Source organism: Oryx dammah, unplaced genomic scaffold, assembly GCF_014754425.2.
Source record: "Oryx dammah isolate SB20612 unplaced genomic scaffold, SCBI_Odam_1.1 HiC_scaffold_2, whole genome shotgun sequence".
Classification (NCBI taxonomy): domain Eukaryota; kingdom Metazoa; phylum Chordata; class Mammalia; order Artiodactyla; family Bovidae; genus Oryx; species Oryx dammah.
Window position 1 is genome coordinate 11,650,089 of NW_024070186.1, and position 7,145 is coordinate 11,657,233.

The 7,145-nt window shown below is 45.1% G+C and overlaps 1 pseudogene; it reads left to right on the top strand.

Moving 5' to 3' along the window:
• The first annotated feature begins 1,544 nt into the window (after window positions 1-1,544).
• LOC120881134 lies at window positions 1,545-2,655 on the top strand (annotated as a pseudogene).
• The last annotated feature ends 4,490 nt before the right edge of the window (window positions 2,656-7,145 follow it).

A 7,145-nucleotide genomic window follows, 5' to 3' on the forward strand; every position in this document is an offset into this window, starting at 1 on the left:
CAGGTCTGCGACACTAATGCCTCTTTCCTCTTTCACCTACCCATCCTGGGGGATGCCCAGTAGGGGAGCCTGCCCCATACACTGACCACCGTGTTGGAAGAGGCCAGGTGGCTGAGGCTGGGTCACCCTAGGAGGGGTCTGCCAGCCCCGACCTTGTTGCCTGAACTGGGAGTGGACAGGATAGGGTACGCTTCTGGGTCTCAAGGTCATATAAGTGTGAGGAAGGAAATATACCTGAAAACTCACGGGTGGTCCTTCACAGTGTGGAACAAGAGCAAGAAACCATGAGAAGTAGCTGGATATTAGCCAGCGAGAGTGAACAGGCCCCACAACAGGATGGTGTTGGCTGAAGAATTGATTGGAGCCCTGGGGGATCACACAGGGGCACTTGGAGACAGAACAGAGGGGAAGAGCTGGAAGGGGAGTGGGCTGAGTGTGGGCGACAATTCAGTTCCAGGAAACAGAAGTGTCAAGATGAAACACACAACAGAAGAACTATCTAAGGAAATACGGAAAACACGCTTGCTCAGTTCAGTTCAGTCGCTCAGTCGTGTCCGACTCTTTGCAACCCCATGAATCACAGTATGCCAGGCCTTCCTGTCCATCACCAACTCCCGGAGTTCACTCAGATTCACATCCATCGAGTTAGTGATGCCATCCAGCCATCTCATCCTCTGTTGTCCCCTTCTCCTCCTGCCCCCAATCACTCCCAGCATCAGAGTCTTTTCCAATGAGTCAACTCTTCACATGAGGTGGCCAAAGTACTGGAGTTTCAGCTTTAGTATCATTCCTTCCAAAGAAATCCCAGGGCTGATCTCCTTCAGAATGGACTGGTTGGATCTCCTTGCAGTCCAAGGGACTCTCAAGAGTCTTCTCCAACACCTTGCTAGAACTACAGAAAGGTGAACGTCCTGCCCTCACAGTGTGCGTAGAAGAGCCAGTGGCATGAAGAATGACGTGGTCATGAGGGTGCTTGGGCCTGGATATTTTGGGGTGATGTGTGGACATTCCAGTGGGAGAGAACAGATTCTCCAAACAAACAAGAGCCAGGTTCACAGCGTGGTCTGGCTTATGACCATGGTCAGATCAGTGCAGCAGACTGATCTGACTTCTATGACCATGAAATGATTGTCACAATGAGTTTAATGACCACCGTCATCTCATGCGTGTGTGCATGCTCAGTTGCTCAGTCGTGTCTGACTCTTTGCAATTCTGTGAACTGTAGCCCGCCAGGCTCCTCTGTCCATGGGATTCTCCAGGCAAGAATACTGGAGTGGGTTGCCATGCCTTCCTCCAGGGGATCTTCCCCACCGAGGAATCGAACCCACATCTCTTATGTCTCATGCAGACACAATTAAAGAAATAGAAAAAAGGCCCAGCCGCAGGCTATCTCCAGCGATGCGGGATGTAGCGCTGGGTGCACAGCCCCCAGTAAAGCCCTCTGCCCGCCTGTCTCCCACCACAGGGAGCTCTCTGCCCCTTGGGGCTGAGAGAACCCACCTTTTCCCCAAGCTGAAGCCGGAGGGCTCTGAGGCACCAGCCAGATGCCGTCTCACAAGGGACCCTTGGTGGCCCAGGGCAACGGGGCTCCTGCTGGCAACTGGGCAGCTGACACAGTGGAGCTGGGAGCCCGGGTAGAGAAGATGGGCAAGCGGGCAATCAGAACCCAACCAAAGCTGAAGAGGAGCAGGCATACCCGGGGCCTCAGGAGGCGGGGGAGGAGGTGTGGGCCCCTGTGGGCCCAGCACGCCATGGAGAAGGAGGAGGAGCTTGTGCACGAGGTCTGGGAGGGGTGCTGGAGGGCCATCCCATACGACGTGCTCCGGACTGGCTGAAGGACAGTGACTGCCTGCTGCACGGCCACTGGCCGCCCGTGCCCTCCTCCCGGGCGTGCTTCAAGAGCACCTTCTGCATCTGCACGGAGACTGGCAACATCTGGACCCTCCTGCTTGGTTTTGTGCTGTTTTTCTTTCTGGGAATCCTGACCATGCTCAGACCAAACATGTACTTCATGGCTCCCCCTTCAGGAGAAGGTGGTGTTTGGGATGTTCCTCCTGGGAGTGGTGCTCTGCCTCAGCTTCTCCTGGCTCTTTCACACCGTCTGCTGTCATTCGGGGACACTCTCTCAGACCTTCTCGGAACTGCATGGTGCAGGGATTGCCTTACTGATTCTGGGGAGCTTTGGACCCTGGCTCTACTACTCCCTCTTCTGCTCCCCAGAGCCACGGCTCATCTACATCCGTCATCTGTGTTCTGGGCATCTCTGCCATCATCGTGGCACAGTGGGACCGGTTCCCCACTCCCAAGCACCGGCAGACAAGAGCAGGAGTGTTCCTGGGGCTTAGCTTGAGTGGCATCATGCTTACCACGCAGTTCACAATCACAGAGGACTGCATCAAGGCCACCGTGGTGGGCCAGACGGAGGGCTCTTCTTCCGCATGGCTCTGATGTACATCACCAGAGTCGGCCTCTATGCCGCACGTGTTCCCGAGCGCTTCTTCCCTGGAAAATTCGACATATGCTTCCAGTCTGTCTCATCAGATCTTCCATGTCCTGGTCGTGGAAGCTGCCTTCACCCACTTCTATGGTGTCTCCAACCTTCAGGAGTTCCGATACGGCTTGGAAGGGGGCTGCACTGATGACTCTCTCCTCTGAGCCTCCCCCCAAGGGTGCAGGAGAACTTCCCAAGCGCTTTTAAAATAACTTCTTTGCTTAAGTGAGAGGAAGAGTCTGAGTTGTCTGTTTCTTAGAGAATTCTGTACCGACCAAGCTTCAGCCCTCTTCACACTCACTGGGCAATAAACTCTCCATTTCCTCCCTGAGAAAGGTGGGGGAAAGCAGGCATGGCCACCCTCCCCCCAGCCACCCCCTTGGCCAGGCACCTGCCGTCCCCTCCCAGAGACCGGGCTGTGAAGCTCACCGTGAGCTCTGACCCCTCCTCCCACCATTCTGGGGAAAAGCGATGGACTGGGGCTCTTCAGAAATTCTGTTTCTGGAAGAAACTGTCCCTCCCTCACCTCTGACCTGATTTTGTAACCTGGCTTATAACAGGCCATCCATTTTTGTGGCATACTTTTCAAAAACAGTTATAACCTTGTCCCATCTTTCTAGGGCCTGGGCCTGCTCACAAAGCAGGAAGAACAAAGCCATCAACTTTGACACAGCCTGGCTAATCATGGAAATGTGTCCAGGCTTCAGATAACTTGAGTTTTAATTTTTTTTTTCTTGGCAGAGTAATGTAAAATTAAAGTGGGGAAAGATACTTAATATTTAATCCTAAACTTTAAAAAGAAACCTACTATCATTGCTATGCAACTTGATGCAAAGAGTACGATGATAATAAAAGAGTACAGAAGGCAAAAAGAAAAAAAAAAAGGAACAGAAAACAAGTTTCCTTGTGATAAGAACTCTTAGGATTTATTCTTAAAGAACTTCCATTATATAATGTACAGTAGGGTTAACATGCTTTTCATGTTGTCCATTACATCTCTAGTACTTATTTGTCTTATAACTGGAAGTTTGTACCTTTTGACCAACTTCATCCAATCCCCCTTCCCCGCCCACCTTGGGTAACCACCAACCTGATCACTTATCCTTGAGCCTGTTTGTTTTTGAAATACAATTGACCTACAGCACTATGTTAATTCCTGTTAACACAAAATAGTGATCGATGTTTCTATACATTTCAAACTGATCACCATGATGTCTAGTTACAATCTGTCACCATACAAAGATACTACATAGTTATTGACTATATTCCCAACACCCTACATTTCATTGTTGTTATTTAGTCACTAAGTCATGTCCAGCTCTTTGCAACCTCATGGGCTGTAGCCCACCAGGCTCCTCTGTCTGTGGGATTTTCCAGGCAAGAATACTGGAGTGGGTTGCCATTTCCTTCTTCAGGGGATCTTTTTAATCCAGAGATCAGACCTGGGTCTCCTGCACTGGCAGGCAGATTGCTTACTGCTGAGCCACCTTGGGAAACCCCTACATTTCATACTGCAACTCATTTATTTTGCAACCAGAAATTTGTACCTCTTAATCTCCCTCAATTCTTTCTCTCCTCTGCCCACCTGCCCGGCTCTGGCAACCACTTGCTTGTTCTTTGTGTCTATAACTCAGCTTCAGTTTTGTTACCTTTGGTCATTTGTTTTTTAGATTCCACATATAAGCAAAATCATACAATATTTGTTTTTCTCTGTCTGCCTTCTTTTACTTAGCAAAATATCCCCAAGGTCCTTCCATACTGTGGCCAATGGCAAGTTTTCATTCTTTTTTATGGCTGAGTAATATTCCATCACAAACACACACATACACACCACATGTTCTTTATCCATTCATCTGTTGATGACCACTTGAGTTGCTTCCATAACTTAACTATTGTAAATAATGCTGCAATAAACACAAGGGTGCATGTGCCTTTTTGAATTAGTGTTCTTTATCTTTAGATAAATACCGAGGAGTAGAATTCCTGGATCATATTCTAATTTTTAAAGGACCCTCCCTGCACTTCTCTGTATCATTTGCACAAACTGACTCCTCCATCAACATGTAGGAGGGTCCCTTTTTTTCACCTTCTCACCCACACTGATATTTGTTGTCATTTTTATGATAGGCATTCTGACAGGTGTGAGGTGGTATCTGGTTGTGGTTTTGATCTGCATGTCTCTGATGATCAGAGATGAGCATCTTTTCCTGTGTCTCTTGTCCATTTGCATGTCTTCACTGGAAAAATGTCTATTCAGATCCTCTGCCTGCTTCTCAACTGCACTGCTTGCTTTTTTGTTATTCAGATGTATAAAGTCTTTGTATATTTTGGAATATTAACCTCTTATTGGATATACTGTTTGCAAATATCTTCTCCCAGTCAGTAGGCAGCCTTTTCATTTTGTTGATAAGTTTCCATCACTGTGCAAAAATTTTTTAGTTTGATGTGACCTCATTTGTTTCTTTTTGCTTTTGTTACCCTTGCCTGAGGAGACATATCCAAAAAAAAAAAAAAATTACTACTAAAGACCTATGTCAAGGAGCATTCTGACTATGTTTTCTTGTAGAAGTTTTCTGTTTTCAGGTCTTACACTTAAGTATTTAATCCATGGAATTTACACAGTCCATGGAATTCTCCAGGCCAGAATACTGGAGTGGGTAGCCTTTCCCTTCTCCAGGGAATCTTTCCAACCCAGGGATCAAACCCAGGTCTCCAGCATTGCAGATGGATTCTTTATCAGCTGAGCCACAAGGGAAGCCCAAGCATACTGGAGTGGGCAGTCTATCCCTTCTCCTGCAGATCTTCCCGACCCAAGAATCAAACTGGGGTCTCCTGCATTACAGGCAGATTCTTTACCAACTGAGCTGTCAGAGAAGCCCCTTAATCCATTTTGAGTTTTTTCTTTTTTTATCTAGTGTAAGAAAAGGTGCTTCAGTTTGATTCTTTTGCATGTAACTATCCAGTTTTCCCAACACCATTTATAGAAGAGGCTATCTTTTCTTCACTGCATACTCTTGCCTCCTATGTCAAAGCTTAACTGCCTATAAAAGCATGAGTTTGTTTCTGGGCTCTCTACTCTGCTTCACTGATCTATGTGTCTCTTTTTGTGCTGGTATCAAACTTTTTTGATTACTGTAGCTATGTAGTATAGTTTGAAATCAGGGCGCATGGTTCCTCCAGCTTTGTTCTTTCTCAAGATTGTTTTGGCTGTTTGGGGTTTTTCATGTTTCCATACAAATTTTAGGATAATTTTAGTTCTGTGAAAATTGCCATTGGCATTTTGCTAGGTGTTGCACTGAATCTGTAGATTGCTTGGTAGAATGGGCATCTTAACAATATTAATTCCTCCAATCCATGAACACAGTGTGCCTCTCCATTTGTGCTGTCTTCCAAGTTTCTTTCATTAGTGTCTTTTAGTTTCCTGAATATAAGTGTTTTATCTCCTTAGATTTATTCTTATGCTTTTCATTCCTTTTGATGTAAATTGTAAATAGGATTGCTTTCTTAATTTCTCTTTCTGATAGTTTGCTGTTAGAATATAAAATATAACTGATTGTTGTATATTAATTTTGTATCCTGAAACTTTACTGATTTCACTGATGACCTCTAATAGTTTTTTGGTGGCATCTTTACGATTCTCCATGTATAGTGTCGTTTCATCTGCAAGCAGTAGTAGTTTTACTTCTTTATTTCCAGTTTGGATTCATTTCCTTTCCTTTTCTCATCTGATTGCTGTGGCTAGGACTTTCAACTTTATGTTGAAGAAAAGTAATGAGACTGGGCATCCTTGTCTTGTTCCCGATCTTAGAGGAAATGCTTGCATCTGAGTATGATGGTAGCTGTGGGTTTGACATATATGGCTTTTATTATGTTGAGATATGTTCTCTCTATACCCACTGTGTTGAGGGTTTGTTAAATCATAAACCATTGTTGAATTTTGTCAAACCCTTTTTCTGGATCTACTGAGAGGATCATATGATTTTTATTCTTTAGTTTGCTAATGTGGCATATCATATTAATTGTTAGTGGATATAAAGACATCCCTGCATCCCTGGGATAAAGTACCCTTGATCACTGTGTATGATTCTTCTCATGTATTTTTGAATTTAGTTTGCTAGTGTTTTGTTGAGGATTTCTGCATCTATGTTCATCAGTGAGATTGGCCTGTAATTTTCTTTTTTGGTGATATCTTTGTCTAGTTTTGGTATCAGTGCAACATTGGCCTTGTAGAATGAGCTCAGAAGCATTCCTTCCTATGCAATTTTTTTGGAAATAACTTGAAAAGGAGAGATATTTTCTAATGTGTAGAGGACCACCTGTGAAGCTATCTGGCCCTGGACTTCTGTTTGCCGGTTGTTTGTTTGTTTTCCTGATTCTATTTCATTATTGTGGGACTTACCTGGTAGTCCAGTGGCTAAGAATCTGCCTTGCAGTGCAGGGGACACTAGTCAGGGAACTAAGATCCCACATACTGCAGAGCAACTAAGCCCCCATGCCACAAATAAGACCCTACAAAAAGTAAATACTCAAATAAGTAAATAAATATTAAAAATTTCATTATTGGTTATTTGTGTGATCATATTTTCTCTTTCATCCTAGTTCAGTCTTGGGAGGTTGTGTATTTTTAGAAATTTGTTTATTTCCTCTAGGTTGT